General features: G+C 39.4%; 1 protein-coding gene and 1 non-coding gene across 2 annotated transcripts in view; both read left to right on the top strand.

Moving 5' to 3' along the window:
* KCNB2 (potassium voltage-gated channel subfamily B member 2) overlaps positions 1-20,476 on the top strand; it is a 459,966-nt gene that overhangs the window by 59,402 nt on the left and 380,088 nt on the right. The gene's annotated exons all lie outside the window — the stretch shown is intronic.
* TRNAS-GGA lies at positions 11,245-11,316 on the top strand. The gene has a single exon. It is a non-coding gene; the product is annotated as a tRNA-Ser (tRNA).

The raw sequence follows: 20,476 nt of genomic DNA, 5'->3' as shown, positions 1-20,476 counted from the left end.
TTGCAACCCCATGGACTATAGCCTACCAGACTCCTCTGTCTATGGAATTTTCCAGGCAAGAATACTGAAGTGGGTAGCCATTCCGTTCTCCAGGAGATCTTCCCAACCCAAGGATCAAACCTGAGTCTCCTGTATTATAGGTGGATTCTTCAAAGTCTGAGCCCCCAGGGACTCCCCTGGTGACTATAGTCTTACTCTAGTGATCATTTCACAATATATACACAAATATCTAATCAGTGTTCTGAGTGTTAGTCACTTAGTCATGTCTGACTCCTTGCGACCCCATGGACTATATATAGCCCACCAGGCTCCTCTGTCCATGGAATTGTGTAGGCAAGAATGCTGGAATGGGTTGCCATTCCCTTCTCTAGGGGATCTTCCCAACCCAGGGATTGAACCAGGGTCTTCTGCACGGCAGGCAGATTTTTTTACCATCTGAGCTACCAGGGAAGCCCTAGTAAAGGTAATTTTTGTAAATTACAAAGAAAAATATGTATTTTGTTTATAATGTCAATGTTATAATGTCTTTATTCTGTTCTTTAACATCCAGTACTTTGGCCACCTCCTGCAAAGAGTTGACTCATTGGAAAAGACTCTGATGCTGAGAGGGATTGAGGGCAGGAGGAGAAGGGGACGACAGAGGATGAGATGGCTGGATGGCATCACTGACTCGATGGATGTGAGTTTGAGTGAACTCTGGGAGCTGGTGATGGACAGGGAGGCCTGGCGTACTGCAGTTCATGGGGTCGCAGGGTCGGACACAACTGAGAGACTCAACTGAACTGAACTGAACAAAGTTGGATTATATCACCATTGAAAGTAAGGATTTTTCATCTTAAATTTCTTGTGGCACTCTGTATAATCCTCACACTTGATGGTCACTGTTGGATTGTAAGTGAGGTTAATAAGTGCTCAGTTTCTCAGCTGTATCTGACTGTTTTTGACTCCATGGACTGTAGCCCGCCAGGCTCCTCTGTCCATGGAATTCTCCAAGTGAGAATGCTGGAGTGGGTTGCCATTCCCTTCTCCAGGGAATCTTCCCAACCCAGGGATCAAACCTGGGTCTCCTGTCCCGGTCTCCTGCATTGCAGACAAATTCCAGTCAAGGCACCAGTGAAATCCAATTATTATGCTGTACACCCTGAATATAATGTTAATATGTCAATTATATCTAAACTTTAAAAAAATTTGTGGTATGGAGAAATTTCTAAAATATGTATATTTAACTTTTCAATATAGTACTTTCCTTTCAGTTTAACATGTAAGTTAGAACAGTGGTTCTCATTGGTGGGGTGGTGGTGGTGACAGCTCTTCCTACAGAGATAACGTGTGTTTAGGACGTGACACTGTTGACACCTAGTATGTAGGGACTGAATCCTCAGCCCTCTGCCAGGCACCCAACTATCCCTCATAAGGAAGGCTGAGTTGGAAAGCATATCTAATTACCTGGACATAGAACCTAACTGTTGACATATTTTTAATCCCAGTTACAATAAACAGTGAATTTTGGGGGAACACAACTGAAGTGTAAATCTAAAGATGATTGTACTTTCTTTTGCTCTGAATTTTTCAGGAGATGTTCACCATCTCTGCAGATCTCCTCACTGGTAATAACACTGCTCATAGTTTTTGAGTTGCTAACTAGGCATACTTACAGACCCAGCATTCACGGTGACCATATAACTCAGTGCAGCTGTGCTACTGTTTCATTCCAGTTGTCTTGCTTGAACATTTACATTATGGAAACACAAATTATTTAATATAAATTAGTTTCCTTTTATCTCTTTTGTATTACAGTTTTGTTCTTATAAATTTTTTAGAGAATGAGTGTGCAGGTAGGTTAGTTACATTATGTATGAATTCCATTGCAATATAGTAAATGAGGCCACAGAAAATGATGTTTTGCAGAGGAGGTGTTGTGAGTGAGAGAATTGAGGATCCCTGAATTAAATTCCATTTGGAGCCATAAGCACCCAGAGTCATTCATTATATTCTTCAAAATTTTAGAGCCATTTTAACCTTTAATCACTTCAGAATTATCTCCTTTTTAAGTACCATGTGGTACAATTAAAATATATATACCCCCTTTATCTGCTTTGTAATTGGTTTGAGTTTCGCTAAGTCCAAAAGCAATGCAAGAATGGAGGTATCTTCCTGAGATGGTTCCCCTTATTCCTCATTTCCTGCTGCTTTCATTTTTTTTTTTTTCTCATCTCTGAAAGAATATTGGAACCAGAATGAAGCTAATACCAATGAGCAAAAGGGCAGAGTTACTTCTTTTAAAAGAAAAGCTCACTTTTCACCATGGTAACCAGCCTGTCCTATGACAGATACACCACATGGTCCATGAAACATGAACCCTTTCAGAATACATTTCTACCAGTGCATAATGAGCTTTCACGTTAGTGTAGCAAGGACTGGAATAAGGTGACACCTGAGGTTTATTTGGGTCAAATGAGCCCTTTGATATCTTGTAAGATTTTTCTTTCAGTTTGCAAGAGATAACACTAGCATTTTATTTTTTAAAAATGCTTAATGAAAGTGAACCATATGCTATGAACACAAGGTAACCGCATTCTCCCAAGTCCTAGAAACAGCACATTTCCATTTCCTGTGAGTGTAAGGACTGAGAAAAAACCCTGAGGTTTCGTCTTCTTTATTTCTCAGGCTGTGTACAGGATATGTATTTGTAGCTGCCTGCATACTGAAGTGAAAACAAAAACAAAAGTTAAAAGTCACAGCTGAGCATACCATGCCCATCAGTTCAGTTCAGTTCAGTCGCTCAGTCGTGTCCAGCTCTTTGCTACCCCATGAATCCAGCCAAGCCTCCCTGTCCATCACCATCTCCCGGAGTTCACTCAAACTCACGTCCATTGAGTTGGTGATGCCATCCAGCCATCTCATCCTCTATCGTCCCCTTCTCCTCCTGCCCCCCATCCCTCCCAGCATCAAAGTCTTTTCCAGTGAGTCAACTCTTCGCATGAGGTGGCCAAAGTACTGGAGTTTCAGCTTTAGCATTATTCTTTCCAAAGAAATCCCAGGGCTGATCTCCTTCAGAATGGACTGGTTGGATCTCCTTGCAGTCCAAGGGACTCTCAAGAGTCTTCTCCAACACCACAGCTCAAAAGCATCAATTCTTCAGCGCTCAGCCTTCTTCACAGTCCAACTCTCACATCCATACATGACCACAGGAAAAACCATAGCCTTGACTAGACGGACCTTTTTTGGCAAAGTAATGTCTCTGCTTTTGAGTATACTATCTAGGTTGGTCATAACTTTCCTTCCAAGGAGTAAGCGTCTTTTAATTTCATGGCTGCACTCACCACCTGCAGTGATTTTGGAGCCCCCCAAAATAAAATCAGCCACTGTTTCCACTGTTTCCCCATCTATTTGCCATGAAGTGATGGGACCAGATGCCATGATCTTCGTTTTCTGAATGTTGAACTTTAAGCCAACCTTTTCGCTCTCCTCTTTGACTTTCATCAAGAGGCTTTTTAGCTCCTCTTCACTTTCTGCCATAAGGGTGGTGTCATCTGCATATCTGAGGTTTTTGATATTTCTCCCGGCAATCTTGATTCCAGCTTCTGCTTCTTCCAGTCCAGCATTTCTTATGATGTACTCTGCATAGAAGTTAAATGAGCAGGGTGACAATATATAGCCTTGAAGTACTCCTTTTCCTGTTGGGAACCAGTCTGTTGTTCCATGTCCAGTTCTAACTGTTGCTTCCTGACCTGCATATAGGTTTCTCAAGAGGCAGGTCAGATGGTCTGGTATTCTCATCTCTTGAAGAATTTTCCACAGTTTATAGTGATCCACACAGTCAAAGGCTTTGGCATAGTCAATAAAGCAGAAATAGATGTTTTTCTGGAACTCTCTTGCTTTTTCCATGATCCAGCAGCTGTTGGCAATTTGATCTCTGGTTCCTCTGCCTTTTCTAAAACCAGCTTGAACATCTGGAAGTTCACAGTTCATGTATTGCTGAAGACTGGCTTGGAGAAGTTTAAGCATTACTTTACCAGCGTGTGAGATGAGTGCAATTGTGCAGTAGTTTGAGCATTCTTTGGCATCGCCTTTCTTTGGGATTGGAATGAAAACTGACCTTTTCAGTCCTGTGGCCACTGCCCACAACCCTGCTCTTTTTATTATCATTATTCATTATGGTAGATAAAACCTTTGGTTTTGACTTAAATGTATGATATTTGACAAAGGACAAATACAGCAAAGGAAAAGGAAAGCCTTTTTAAATATGTATCACACCTTGGGAAGGGTAAAAATGAAACTGTTTCATTCAACTTTTAAATATCTTTCTGCCCTTTTTGCTTGGAAGCACGGTTTGTTCAGTAAGCTCTTTGTGACTATCCCTTCTAACCATAGTACTTCCTAAGTCTACTTTCCCAATGCTAGGACACTTTAAATCCATTTCTAGTCCTGCAGACATGAAGTAGGTTCTTGAAGGCTCTGCTGCTGCTGCTGCTGCTAAGTCCTTCAGTCGTGTCCAACTCTGTGCGACCCCATAGACTGCAGCCCACCAGGCTCCCTGTCCCTGGGATTCTCCAGGCAAGAACACAGGAGTGGGTTGCCATTTCCTTCTCCAATGCATGAAAGTGAAAAGTGAAAGTGATGTCACTCAGTCATGTCCGACTCTTTGCGACCCCATGGACTGCAGCCTACCAGGCTCGTCCGTCCATGGGATTTTCCAGGCAAGAGTACTGGAGTGGGGTGCCATTGTCTTCTCCGTTGAAGGCTCTGCATAACTTCAAATACAATGGGTAACTTCAAATACAATGAATCACATAAGCAGTGATTTCTATAGCCAGATACTGATTTGTTTGCTTTAGGGCATCCAATAGGATATTAGTGGGTTTGAAGCCAACATTTTCTTTACAGTTGCAAACATCAACTTACAGGACATTGATAGTCTGGAACTGAGCTGTAAAAGAAGCTTCTTTCAAAGCTTACTTGGAAATGTAATAGAAATTAAGTATGTCACCGACTATGGAAGTAAAAATTATTCTAGAAATCCTAATGGCAAAACCATAGAATCCTGTCATATGTTTAGTCATCAGTGGAAAGTTAGGAGTTATATTTTTGTTTCTCAATCCAATTCCTCCTCCTCCTCAAATCTTTCTGTTTGCATAGACCTGAATTCACAAGATTTTAAGGAGAGGGTGCAAGGAAGATAAGATTTTTACACACAATGGAAAAAAGTCACTGAAGGGCAATCAGACCAGAGTCTCAGTGTATTGAGACTATGAAGATCAGAGTCATATTTCATTCGACTTTGGATCCCTTGCAGGTAGCATGGGGCTTAGTAGACATTCAGTAGATACTTGGTGAAATAAAATTATTTGGGTTATTATTATATGTGAAGCTTTTCCTATTATAATGTTAGCCTTTTGAATTATAAGAATAGTTTCACTGAGAATAATCTTCCATAAGCTTATGTAACTAAGAGCTAGATAATCTCTTAAAATGAATATTTAGCTACATCAAAGTATACATTCAAAACTTAAAGCATAAGAAATTTACATTTTGGCTTTAGAGATTCACATTATTATTGAATTATGCTGTGTCCATCTGCTCAAGTACTGGATATATTTAGGTTGTAGTGAGCCAAAATGAAAGATTCAATGGATTATTCATCTGCTCATGCTCTGATACATAGGAACCTTCTGATTTGTAAATTTTACCCCAAACTCATCTTCTCTTTTTGTTTCATGATAAAGAAATTATAAAATACACACTGGGTTAAGAATGACTTTGTGATTTTCTGCTGCTGCTGCTGCTAAGTTGCTTCAGTCGTGTCCGACTCTGTGCGACCCCATAGACGGCAGCCCACCAGGCTCCCCTGTCCCTGGGGTTCTCCAGGCAACAATACTGGAGTGGGTTGCCATTTCCTTCTCCAATGCATGCAAGTGAAAAGTGAAAGTGAAGTCGCTCAGTAGAGAGAAAATGGAGCTAATAATAGAGTGAAAACTTGCTTTGATGCTGAATTTAAGAATGACTTTTTTCTCTAACATTAATATTGCAAAATGTGTATATATATTTAATTTATATGTACATATATACACATATAGAGTGTAAATGGTTCATTTCTAGATTCACGGTGCACCTAAAATTGTGATAATCATTAAGCCTGTTTACAAATACTTCTTTCAAATGATGCATGGCTCTATGACTTGCATTGGCCATTGAAATTTGAATACTGAAGTGGGTACCACTTCTGCACAGGCAAAGATACAGTATGCACTTGGCACGTTTCCTTTTTTATCCTGTCTTGATGAATATGGAAGTGTGTATTGTGATGGGTCTTATATCAATCAGGGTCTCTCTGTGACCCTGTTAAGTAGAACACTCCCTCAGGGTCCATGTTAATCCCGTGTGATGAAAACGAGTGACTTTTATGTATTCAGCTTCTGAGATTTTGGTGTTTTTGTTTTCACTTGTTTTTGTTATCGCAGCATAGCCTAACATAACCCGATATACTAAGGCTAAAATACCCATCCAGGTTATTTTTGTTTTGTACCCCTAAAGAAAAGGGCAAGTATCGGGTATAAGCATCTGTAAGGAGAATCTGAGGAAATAAAAATAAAGGATTTTAAAATCTGAGCTACTTTGAAATGTATAGACTTTAATTTTAGGCTTTTTTTTTTTTTTGGTAAAATTGTCAAAAGAGAAAATAACATACAAAGTCATTTTCTTTGATTACATTGAGTATTTGGCATGCTTGATAGTTGGTGGCTATAATTTAAACTAGAAAATAACAACTACTATATTTAGAATTCATAGTTGTTTGTAGACATCTTTTAAAGCTTGTATAATATTTACATTTAGAAAGATACACTGAGCCCTAAATATCTATGTAGAGAGAAGTATTTTGACTTATGAGAAGAGTTTCATTAAATTCTTTGTGTTCTCAGTGTAAACTAGTTTTGGTCTAGGAAAGAACCAATGTATTATATCTTCTTCTTGGCTAAGGAAAAGGCCAAAGAAAGTGGCTCTGGGGTCTTAGTGACTAAAGAGAAAGATGTTAAAAATTCAGTTCAGCAGGAAAAAAGATAGGTGAAGAATGGATCACTTCTCCTTTTCTCTATTTTTTTTTTCTAAATTTCTGGGCAACTCCAGGAAAATAGTTGAGAATGATGTGAGGTCAGGATTATACTGTGACAACTTTCTTGTCTTGATGATGTGAGATGTAGAACCATGGGGCTTAGGGACCACTTCAGGATATCAGTGAATTTCCAATAACCCCTTCTTGATCTGGAGCCATAATTGGTTTCCATGGTTGAATTGATTATGTGGTGATCAATTGTGAAGACTATTGTTAGGGCATCTAAAATGATTGAATCTGCTAGGTTATAGTTAATTTCATAAATATTGAATGAGCCACAGTCTGCCAAATGGCTTTGCTCAGTTTATTGGACTCACAGGAAGCAAATGGAAACTTCTTTTTATTTTTTCAGATTGAAAGGAAAAGAAAAGCTCTATGTTAGTCACTAGGTCTCAGTGAAGGTTGTTTTACTTATCTCCACTCAACAGCAATTAATTGAACAAGGTATTATACTAGATACTGTAGGGGATAGAAAGATAATCTAGGAACTTAGATTTAGAACTTAGAATCTAGCAGGAAATTATAATCTAGTTATATACCTCATCTTGATATTGCCTATGACTCAGCTCCATTGATATTTATGAGAACCTTCAAAGAATTTGGAAGTGGAAATAAGAAGATAAAACAGGTTCTTTATTATTAAAAATTTATGATGTTTTCAATTTGAAAAGTTAAAAATCCAACTCTAACCAGAATCAAAGCAATTTGGTTCCTTATCCTTACTACCCACCATCTTTCAAATGTGCATTCACCATATTCTCTGTTCCAAATTGACAAATGTAATCAGGCAGAAAATATTTTAAACTGCTTTTGTCTGTCATTAATAGTCTTGGAGATGCAGCTGGTGAGATACCCGAAGTGACACCTTGGGTAGATTTTGATGGTTATGGAAACAAAGTAGAGTATTTTATTTTGTTGGCATAGCCTAGAATTTTCTTTTGGTAATGATCAAAATTGCTAGATAAATATGTCATTAGAAAAGCTATTCAGATTTCAGCAAGCTAGATGCCCTCACTATGGCGGGACTTTTGCTTGACTCAGCAGTTCCAACTAAGGAAACACAGGTTGCAGTAACAGAATCCAGAAGCCCTCCATCCCTGCCCTGATTACTTATGAAAGTTAAGTCTATTTATTTATTTATTTTTTATTTTTTAAAGTTAAAGCATTTGAATAGTTTTGAATATGATAGCAGACTGGAAGTAGCAAATTAGGGTATAAGAAAGTTTCCTCAGTGTACTGATATTAGTCGGAAATGATGGTTGACAAACACCTGGCAACAGAAGAGAGAAAAACTGAAAAACTAATCCAACGATAACAGATTCAGCCACCTGGGACCATTTAGTGGAAGGAATTGTTTATAGTTCAGCAGCCCCTGAGGGTGCTGCCATTTTACAGGTAATTGCAATCTGATTCTCTCACTGTCCAGGTGCAACATCAACCTCTTCCCATTAGCATCACCTCTGCACCCCTTCATAGAGCCTTTTGTGTGCTGGCCCAGCCTGCCCCGCCCACCATCATTTCTACCCACTCTGCCCTAGCCCTTGAACTTCTTCACATAACCACCTTCAAATGGATCATTATCTCTGGACGTTCTGGTTTCTTCTTCCTGAAGTCCTTGCTATTTCTACTCATGTTTTAATTCTAACCCAAGTCTCTGATACTCGTAGAGTGAGTTAAGTGGCCTGCCATGCTGGGTTCCCATCATATCCTGTATGTCCTGTATGGTCTTGAGCAGGGCTTGGCCAACGATGGCCCATGGACCAAATCCAGCTTCCACCTATTTCTGTAAACAAAATGGTATTGGAACTCAGCCATGCTTATTTCTGTGCTCCTTTCACACTATAATGGCACAACTGAGCAGTTGAGATAGATACTTTTATGTCCCACAAAACAAGCAAAAATTACTGTCTGGGCTTTTATAGAAAATGTTTGCTGACTCGGCCTCAAGAGTAACACATTTACCTTGTTCATCACGGAATCTCTAATATTTGGCACAGTGTTTGCCCAAAGTAGATGTTCCACACATCTTGAAGGAATAAACTAAATATAAATACAAGGAAAATTGAAAATAATTATTTGACATCTTTCATGTGCTAGGTGCTGTCTTAGTTACTTTACACATATGCTCGTGGAATCTCCACAGTGCCCTGTGAAGTAAAGGCTGTTATACCCAATCTGCAGCTGAGATACTGGAGTTAAGGGTGGATAAATGATTTTTGTAAATGATACAAAGCAAATAAAAATGGATTACCTGGAGACTTACTCAGACTTTCCTTGTAGTAAGGTGCTCTGTCTAATATAGAGAGATCGAGTATACCATGGTTGTTAAGAGAAGGATCTCACTAGGGTGCCCAATTCCAATCCTGGCTCTGCCATTTACAGCTTCTGTGACCAGAAATCATTGAATTGCTCTGGGGCCAAATTTCCACAGATGTAGCATGTTCTTTAACTCTCCAGCCTTTGTCTCTGCAGCTAATAAATGAGATGATTTCAACCTCTCATTTAAGTGTTATGAAATTTAAATGAGATATTACGCAAGAGTTGCTTTTAGGTGCTTGGCACACTGTAAGCATTCAAGAGATATTGATCTTTGTTATTACAGAAGGTGCAGTCATTGCTAACAGCCCAGAATTTTCAAGAACTTATGTTCTGTTTATAACTTACATTTACCTAATTTCAGAGAGAATTTTCAGTGGTATCTTGCTTTGTGTTCTGCATATATTCTGCAAAGATAAGAAAGCGGTTCATGATATAGCTTTTTATTGGGTTGGCCAAAAAGGTCATTCGGGTTTCTACATACCATCATAGGGAAAAGTCTGAATGAGCTTTTTGGTCAACCCACTGTATTATATTTTCTGTGTTGAGCTAAAGAACTCATCTGCTGTTGCCATTGCTATTCACTATGCCTAATTTTTGGTATTTTCCAAATATCATATACATGGTATCAAAATGTGATGCCTGAATCAGCATCTGGTTTACCTCCTAAGGATTTTCTGCTGATATATTGCCTGTACTACTGGCCCCAGTGTTGCAGGAGTGCTGCCATGCATCTAACTTATTCCCATTTTTATGTTGTCTGAAGCTGGCATGTTTTCTTTTTATAAATAACAATATCGAGCTACTACATGAAAAACGTGCAAGTATAGAATCTACTTACAGTTTGGGTTTTTCCTTTTGTTTTGTTTTAGCTAAAGCATCTATATGTCATCAAGGCACAATTAAAAAATTTCATAAATTTTTTTAAAAACAAAAATCTACTACTCAATGAGAATATCCTTGCAATATAGAAGTTGGCTTTATAGTCTTTCTTTAAATCTGTCCCAGCTTCTTCATTTTTAAAAATTTTTTAAAAATATAAATTTATTTTAATTGGAGGCTAATTACTTTACAATATTGTATTGGTTTTGCCATACATCAACATGAATCCGCCGCAGGTATATACATGTTTCCCATCCTGAACCCCCCTCCCTCCTCCCTCCCCGTACCGTCCCTCTGGGTCGTCTCAGTGCACCAGCTTCTTTAAAGTTAAACCTTACAGAGAGACTATTTTCTTCATCAGATCGTTGTTAGAAAAACTTTATTGGGTGGATCAACTCGAATGATATGGTTAAGATTGTTCTGACCTCATGAGAATATTAAGGTCATGAAACCAAGGTTCTAAAATTCATCATTAATTTAAAACTACTGGAGCCAGCCAGTAGGCTCCAAGTCATAAACACTAAAAAAGAAATAAAGATCATATATTCTAGTTACAACAAATCCTGTGTTTTGGTCTTAATATTGTATTACTGCCTATAAAAAGAAAGAGTATTAGCATATCATTAATTATCCTTTATATGCTTTAGTTGACAAATTAAGAGCATTTCATTAAATGTTCTCTTAATCATAATTTTATCTCTCAGTAGGAATCGATGTACTTGAATTTCACCATGTGTGTCAATTTCTTTGGCAGCAAAGGATTATTTTTGCCAGCAAAGGATTCTCTTTAATCAGCATTCTTTTTCATGAAGTGATCCTAGAGATAAAAGTTTGATAATTAAGTTGTTAATATACATTCCAGTGGAGAGTATAAAAAAATATGATTATAAGACCTCTATCAATTAACATTTACCTCTCTTGATTTCACCAAGGCTTCCCTGGTGGCTCAGAGGTTAAAGCGTCTGCCTGGAATGCAGGAGACCCGGGTTCGATCCCTGGGTCGGGAAGATCCCCTGGAGAAGGAAATGGCAACCCACACCAGCACTCTTGCCTGGAGAATCCCATGGAGGGAGGAGCCTGGTAGGCTACAGCCCATGGGGTCGCAAAGAGTCGGACATGACTGAGCAACTTGACTTTAACTTTCTCATGATTTAGAGCAATGGGAGGATTGTGAACCATGTGGATTTGTAAAAGGAGGCAGAATTAGAGGCATGGACTTTTCAACAAATGTAGGAAGTGGTGGTTATAAATGTTCTTATCTTCTTTTTGATGGTGATATTGAGGTGATGAATTAAACTTCTCTAGGCTAAACATGTGACCACTTACATATAGAGTTGCAAACTCAACCCTACACTGACTTCTAGATAGCAATTTGACTTATAATTCATGGGGTCGCAAAGAGTCGGACACGACTAAGCGACTGAACTGAACTGAACTGAACTGAACTGAATTGATGACTTAACTACCACTAATAAATGTTTAAAGGCAGATACTCAGGCATGCTACCAAATACCGGAAACATGACTATTATCCTCACAAGGCAAATCTTAACTCCTGAAATATGTTGGTTTCTTGACCTGGATAGCTTGAAGTCTACTTTGGTATAGGACATGCTAACACAGAAACAATTTGTTGAGAGTGGTAACAATCCTAAATGATGTTGGTAGGCAACTAATGAGGAAAGGGAGTCATGAACTGAAGCTCCACAGGCATGCTAGATCACTTCAGTCATGTCTGATTCTTTGCAACCCCATGGGCTATATCCCACGAGGCTCCTCTGTCCATGGGATTCTCCAGTCAAGAATACTGGAGTGGGCTGCCATTTCCTCATCCAGAGGATCTTCCTGACCCAGGAATTCAAACCCGTGTCTCTTACATCTCCCGCATTAGCAGGCAGGTTCTTTACCACAAGCACTACCAAATTTGTGGGTTTATTTTAACTTGCTTAGGTCCACAGAATTGCAGCTGAACTTTGGTCAACAAGCCAGTAGATGAAGGCTTGTACTTTTCCAGACAGGCTCTATTTTTGTTCATTCTGTGTGTGTGGGTGGAAGCCCTGGTAAAGCTTTGTTATCATTCCTGAAATGCAGAATGTTCTATTTAGCTTAGAAGCTCTATTCTTTGTACTAATAACTGATATTAGGCAGCTCTAGCCATTTTTAAAGCAATTTAAGAGAAAATGAACCTTGGCATTTAAGTCTTGGTAGCTGAGTGGTCTGTCGTGATTGGACTCAACTAAATCTGGGGAAGCGATCTGAATTTTGTTTTCATTCTTTTCCCTCCTTTGAGTTGCATAACACAGTAAGTAGAATTTTTTCCGCTGGTATCCACTACTGAATCACTAGTAGAGTATTTGCTGCCCTGCTTAATTTTAATCAAAGGATGAATGTACATTTCAAATTATTTTGATTTCTGTCACCTGTCTTCATATTTGTTCACTTAGCTGTACATAACATCTGTGTGAGAGATCAAATGAATCATGCCATCCCATTTTATGGGTGGGTTCCAGTTATCTTTTCCAAACTATCCTAAACAGCAGTGGTATTCAGCAATAACCATTCCGCTCTGACTCACAGCTTCACGGTTTGGGAATGCTGGCAGGGCATGGTTTGGCAGGTCTTCATCATATCAGGTGGCATCAACTGAGGTCAGCTGGTAAAATTCAGCTGGCAACTGTGACTGGTCTTCGCTCACAAACCTGGCACCTACATGGGAACAGCTGGAAGGCTGGAATCGTACAGGCTCCCTTCCTTTTCCGTGTAATCTTTGAGTCTTTCTACATCATCTCTCCAGTAGTACTGTCATACTTTTTATATGGCAGTTTCAGTGTACCAGAGTAAGCCTTCCAAGAAGCCCAGATGGGAACTTCAAAGCTTCTAATGACTTAGCCACAGAAATCCCAGCACATTGTGGAGCTCACCCAACATCAAAGAAAGGAGGCATGAATGAACATGGCTTTCTCTAGATGGAAGCTAGACGTCTTTCTCTAGATGGAAGGTGTATCAAAGAATTCATGGGTATCTTTAATCTGCCACAGATAATTTAGTCAATTTCATTTCCTCTGTGATTAAGCATGCCAAAGAAAGCCATACTAGTCATTGGCCATCAGGCCATATTTCCTGTAAACCGAATGTATATTCCAGCCTTCTCTTATTCCCTTCACTCAAACACATTATCTTCTGGAGTTTTACCTCTGGCATTTAGCTTCTGAACATCTCTATATAGCCTCCTAAATAGTATTCCCAAATAATTATATAGTAAATCCCCTACATACAAACAAGTTCTGTTCTGAGAGTGTGTTCATAAGTTCAATTTGTTTTTTTTTTTAATTTAAATTTATTTATTTTAATTGGAGGCTAATTACTTTACAATATTGTATTGTATTGGTTTTGCCATACATCAACATGAATCCGCCACGGGTATACACGTGGTCCCAATCCTGAACCCCCCTCCTACCTCCCTCCCTCAGGTACCCAACAAGTACAATCGGCTGTATAGTACTGTACTGTGATAGGTTTAAAATACATCCTACACAAATAATACATAAAGAACATGAAAAGTAAACATTTTGATCTTGTAGTACAGTACCGTGAAAAGTACAACAGGACAGTAGAACAGCTGGCATACAGGGGCACGTTCACATCTTTGAAAGTTAGCAACTTGAAGTTTCGTATGTAGGGGATATGCTGTATTAAGGCTTATGTGTGATGCGTCACTTCTCGTTAATGGCTTCAAGTGGTCTCTAAGGCAGAGTCCAAATGCCTTAGCCTGATACATTAGGTCCTCCATCATTTTTTCTCAGTCTTCTTTTCAGCCATAGTATCCCCCCTTTCTTTCCCAACACCGCCCCACCCCTGTACCACTCACTGTGTCCCACTGTGCTCTGGCCATGCTGTCTCAAACACAGCATACCCCTGCCTAGTCATGCCCCTTACTTAGCAGTTCTCTCATCAAATATTTTAAAAATATTTTCATTTATTTATTTGGCTCTGCTGGGTCTTAGTTGTGATATGCAGGATCTTTGATCTTCATTGTGGCATTCAGGATCTTTAGTTGTGACATGTCAGATCGAGGGATGGACTCCCAACCAGAGATGGAACCCATGTCCCCTACACCGGGGGCACAGAGTCTTGGCCACTGGACTATAAAGCAAGTCCCTCCTCTTAGATATTATCCATCACCTCCATATCTCTTTACTGAAAGTGGATGTCTTATTCATCTTTCAAGGTTCCATTCACATGTCACCTGCCACACAATCTCATGTGCTTATGCCACCAGTGCAGGAGTGGGTCATGCTTTGCTGATGGTCATTTCTGATGTTTTGGAGAGGTGTCAGAGCATGGTGTTCACAAGCACGGACTCTGAGCCAGAGGGACTCCTGGTTTCACAACTTACAGCTGTACTAGGTTGAATAGCGACCTCTGGAAATTCACCTGCTTTTGCAACCTCAGATGACCTTATTTAGACATAGGATCACTGCAGATGTAATCAGCTAAGTTCAATATGGAGTAAGGTGGCCCTTCATTCAATATTACTGGTGTCCGTATAAGAAGAGGAGACACAGAGACAGACAGGAAAGTAAGATGATGTGAAAAGACGTAGGGAGAGCCCCATGTGACCATGACGGCAGAGACTGGAGTCATGTGTCTACACAAGAATTGTAGCGCAATCTACACAAGGATCGTAGCAGCATAGGAAAAGATAGGAGAAAGACATGAAATAGATTCTCCCCTAGAATTTGGCCCCACTGGCACCTTGATTTTAGACTTAACAGCCTCCAGAACTGGAAGAGAATAGATATTTGTTGTTTTAAGCCACCTGGTTTGCAATACTTTCTTAGAGCTGCCCTAGGATATGAATACCTATAGGCCCTTGAGCAAGTTATGAATTCTCTCTCTGTACCTCAGTTTCTTCACCTTTAAGATGATCTTAATAGTGATTTTTAATAGGGTTTTTGTGTGAATTAAGTCAAGAGGTAGTCTCCAATCTATTTTTAATGTGTCTGTGTATGTCTTCCATTAGGATAGAGAGCATGTTGTTTGATTTTTATACCTTATTTTGAGAAACAGTGTGATATGGCAGAAGGAGTCAATGGCAAGAAAAACAAAAGCCCTGAGTTCAACTTCAGGATGTGGTATCCCAGTGGTAAAGAACCCACCTGCCAGTGCAAAAGAAGAGATGAAAGTTTGATCCCTGGGTTAGAAGACCCCTGGAGGAGGGCATGGCAACCCACTCCAGTATTCTTGCCTGGAGAATCCCATGGACAGCGGAGCCTGGTGGGCTACAGTCCATAGGGTCACAAAGAGTCAAACACAACTGAATTGACTTAGCAGGTACATTTAAGAGCCTCCGTGTTATTGTTGAGCCTCAGTCTCCTCATCTGTAAAATGAGACAAATGATACCAATTTTGCTGGGTTGTAGGAATAAGAATTACTATATGTCTTACATATAATAGGTCCTCAAATAATGAAAGCTATATACTTTTCCCCAAAATCACCTAGCAAAGAACCATGAACACTTTGATTGCTGAGAAATGCCTTTCAATTAGATATATTAATTAATCCCTCAGTACCTGTTTAAGTGAACTTTTTTGGCAATTCTGTATTTTTTCCCCAGATCATTTTTATAGTTTTGAATTTTGTGTCCTTTCACTTAAATTCCAAAGGTAATTGCCATCAGGAATTAGAATGCTGAGGAAAGAACATGATTTTTTTTCAAGAGTGTATCTTTCATGATTTCATGAACTAGCCATCAATCACACCTTTTCCTGTGTTCTGTGAAGGAGGAGAAAATGGTTTTCCACATTCTTGACAAGCTTTCTGTGACTGCGTCTTGATGCCAAGTTGGTTTCCTCTTGTTCTCGTGACTTTAGCAGTAAGTCTTGCTTAGAATATTTTATTCGGCTCCTGTTGTGCTGTCGCTGTGGAGACAGCCAGTCAGCCTAAGTGGGGTTCGCCATGCTGCGCGCCTCTCAAATTCGCAATAAGAAAGGACTTGCAGTTCAAGGCTGGGAGATGAGGTTAATAGAAGGAGGCTGTAAAAAGTCGCTCAGGGGGAATGTCAGGAAGAAAGGCAACACCCCATCGCATTGCTGCTGCGCTTGTTAGCAAGCCTGACACAGCACAGCTGGGATGTCACGGTAATGGCAGTGCCCACAGGGTCATCTCATTCCTAGGCAGCTGGCTGGTGTCTCAGCTGCACTGGGGCTCCACACAAGACATCATTCGGGCTTTTGTGGTGGTGACAGCTTTTGGTTTTGTTCTTTGGGCCCATTTGTGTCACTAGTACAAATCTGAAACATGAAGACTTTTAGCTATGGGGAAACTCATCATGTGGCCTTAAAGAATTTTCATGGGAGAAAAAGGGAATAATTACTTCAAGCGAGCCATGTGGGCCTATTAGAACAGCTTTCTAAGTTGTTACTAAGGAAAGAAATGTCTGTCACCAGTTAGATGTTATATGCATACACTGTGAGAGGTGTATTAAGTGGAGTGTTTTTAATGCTTTGAAAACTGCTTCAGAAAGATTGTGGGGAAGCCTCTTATGTCATACAAATTAATTTACTTGCAGACCAATTTCATTGGAAAGAAATGTTCCAAATGAATCTTTTCTCCACTTTCAACTTGTCTCTGTCAAGATGTGTGTCTCAATAAAGTTGTAAATGATGGCAGGTGAGCATAAAATTATAGATAAAGCAGTAATTAAGTCAAATTTATTTTTATAGGAATATAAAAATCATAATTTTTAAGACTAGCTTTCCAACAGAAACTATAAAGATGTCATATCCCTAGTATTTCAGAATAACAAGAGGAACACTAACCTAACAATTGAAAAAAGGCAGAGGGCTTGAAGTAAATTTACAAATTGATCAAGTACTACCAAAGAAGTATAAACTGAAATAATCTGTTTTACAAATTGTATGATTGCAAAGGCTTAAGTGAAAAGAAGGTTCAGTGGGGGGTAGCCATTCCTGGTAGAGACAAGGGTGACCTGGATGGGGAAATGAGAATGATCAGAGAAGTGGGAGGAGACCAGATAACACAGAGCAGTCAGCCAACGACTTGACTGGACTTGGTTTTGACTGCAGCGGGTAGACATTAGATGGTGTTAAAGCAGGGATGTGATGAGATCTGATTCAAATTTCTAATACATCACTCTGGCTGCTGGTGGAAAGTAGACTTTAGGAAGGCAAGAGGAGAAGCAGAGAGAATGTTGGGAGGCTGTGACATAGGTAAGTGAGCCGTGCTCAGGCCTTGGATGAGAGCAGTGGAGCTGGAGACGGAGAAGCAGAGGATGTGAGTTAGAGATGCTTGCTGGTGTCAGCCTAGCAGCTGGAATATGTCTGTGTAGGCAGAAAGAAGGGAGCCCAGGAAATACCCCGAGGGCACTGCTAACTTTGAGAAGCTGAGCGGATCAAAGAAGACAGCAAAGGAGACTAACAGAAAATGACAATTGGAGTGTGTTCCCTCAGAAGATTAGAGGAGATCTTGTTTGGAAAAGGAAAGGATGAGACACAAGTCAAGGGGCTGGATGCTAGACACCACTATGCAGATATATTATCTCAAAGCCAGGAACCTACTCTGAGCTTCATGACCAGGCCCATCAAACTTACAGTTATCGTAAGATGCCAGTCATTCAGAGATTGCCAGAGGATGGTTATAAGGAGGAGCAAAATGTACAAACAATTGATTTTCTGCAGCCATTCATGATTTGGTGCAATTACATAAAATAAGTAATTTTCTACAATGGGTGTATAACTTTAAGCTTGAGAGTTATGGTGGGAAGTTAGGTGAATTGTTTCATGGAGTATTAGAATGAAGAGAAATCTTGGAGTTTATGGTTTAAAACCCCTTTAATTTTACAGATGAGGAAACTGAATCCAAAAATATGTAAGAAAAGTTATTCAGGATCACATGGCTAGTTGGTGAAAGAATCAAAGCTGTAAGCTGGGTCTGTGGTTTTTAGGCCAAATAAGTCCTACACATACCCATACACACACTCTCTCTCCCTCTCACACATACTCACAAGTGCATACACACATATGATAACATGGTATTAGGTGATAATTATTTGCTTTTAAAAGTCATTTTAAAAAGTAATGCTGAAAAATAATAAACTCTCTGAGAGTATTTTTCAGTTAATTTGATTTATAAAATTTCAGCTAATACTTTTCCAAGGAGTTTCTTTATAAACTATGTTACATTGCCCTCTACAAAAAAAAAAAAAAAAAACAACTTTATTCCTTCTAATTCAAAAATGTAGCATAAGAGTTTTGGATTAATGTAAACACACTACTATACATATAATGTGCCTTATAGCACAGGGAACTATACCCGATATTTTATAATAACCTATAAGGGAAAAGAATCTGAAAACAAATAGATATTTATACATATATATTGAGTTGGCCAAAAAGTTCATTGGGTTTTTCCATTGAATCTTATGGAAAAATCTGAATGACCTTATTGGCCAACCCAATGTATAACTGTCACTTTGGTGCACACACAAAACTAACACAGTATTGCAAATCAACTATACTTCAATAAACAAAAAAAAAAGTAAAACATGTAGCATAATAGGTGTCAACATCAGGGTTTGTAATCTTATTTGTTTTTCCCATTAAGTACAACAGTTTACCTACAATAAATGTTATTAATGTGTTTTCCTCAGCCTTTTTACATGTGCTTGAACATAAGCTACAGTGAAAAGTGAAAGTGTTAGTTGCTCAGTTGTGTCCGACTCTTTGCGACCTCATGGACTGTAGCCTGCCAGGCTCCTCTGTCCATGAAATTCTCCAGGCAAGAATACTGGAGTAGGCAGCCATGCCCTCCTCCAGGGGATCTTCCCAATCCAGGGACTGAACCCAGGTCTTCTGCATTGCAGGCAAATTCTTTGCTGTCTGAGCCACCAGACACAGATAAAATCAGAATTGTACTATAAAATCTGGTATCAGGCAAAAAAGAGCAAGAAAGAAATATTTAATATTTATGCTACAATGCCAGTTAGGCTCAGTTTAGTATAATTTTACTTGCAGTTCTTGGAAAATCTGTAAAATATCGTAGACCATCAAGTATCATGCACAAGTGTGCATTTATCTTCATCACTTTTCATTACAGTCTGCAATGGAATAAAACATTGTCATCTAGACATATTCAGTGTTGCCTCATTATATTCAGGGCACCATTCACCCAGAACTCTGTGATCCAGGGGCTGCAATCTACATGGAATAGGTCCACAGTTTGCAGTCCTGGACAGCTTCCTTTTTCCTATATAAAGGAGCCTAAAAACCTAAAATAGTTTTTTCTTGCTCTGTTAAAATACAGTAAATTAATTATACCTAAAAAAAAAAAGAATTTGGTGACCTTTCTATTCATAGAGTTACTATAAGACAACAGGGGAAAATCTACACCTCAATGAAGAGGAAGCAATCAGAGCAGGGAATTGTTGGAGGGAAGAGAAGAGAAGATGACTCTTAAAGCACTTCATATCACCTCTTGAACAGTATATGCTGTACTGAAATATGATCACCTTAGCTTCAAGGGTTTAACAGTCCAGTCTTCCTGCTTAAATTGGTGAGATCTCATCTTCTAACTGGTGTGCCGGCAAACTGGCTCCAAGCTATGAACAAAGTTTGATATAAAATCTTGACTTTTAACTATTTAATTGATGATGCTATGAAGATTCATTTCATATTTTTTCTTGTTTGTGTTTACCAAGCATTGTTTTTAAAAGCCTAGACATGAATTGATTTGTCTCTTCCTAAAATTTTCAAAACAAATCATACCTAGCAAAAGAACAGAGGTGTGATCTCTTATTGCAGTTGTGGTAATAATAACACTTCTGTGTCCAACTCTGCTACCCCATAGACTGTAGCCCACCAGGCTCCTCTGTCCATGGAATTCTCCAGGCAAGGATACTGGAGTGGGTAGTCATGCTCCCCTCCAGGAGATCTTCCCGACCCAGGGATCAAACCAGGGTCTCCTGCATTATAGGCAGATTCTTTACCATCTGAGATACCGGAGAAGCCTAATAATAACATTCAGTTCAGTTTAGTTGCTCAGTCATGTCCAACTCTTTGCAACCTCATGAGCTGCAGCATGCCAGGCTTACGAGTCCATCACCAACTCCCGGAGCTTGCTCAAGCGCATGTCCATCGAGTTGGTGAT

Source organism: Capra hircus, chromosome 14, assembly GCF_001704415.2.
Source record: "Capra hircus breed San Clemente chromosome 14, ASM170441v1, whole genome shotgun sequence".
NCBI classification, from domain to species: Eukaryota; Metazoa; Chordata; class Mammalia; order Artiodactyla; family Bovidae; genus Capra; species Capra hircus.
This window is presented reverse-complemented; position numbering and strand designations above follow the sequence as displayed.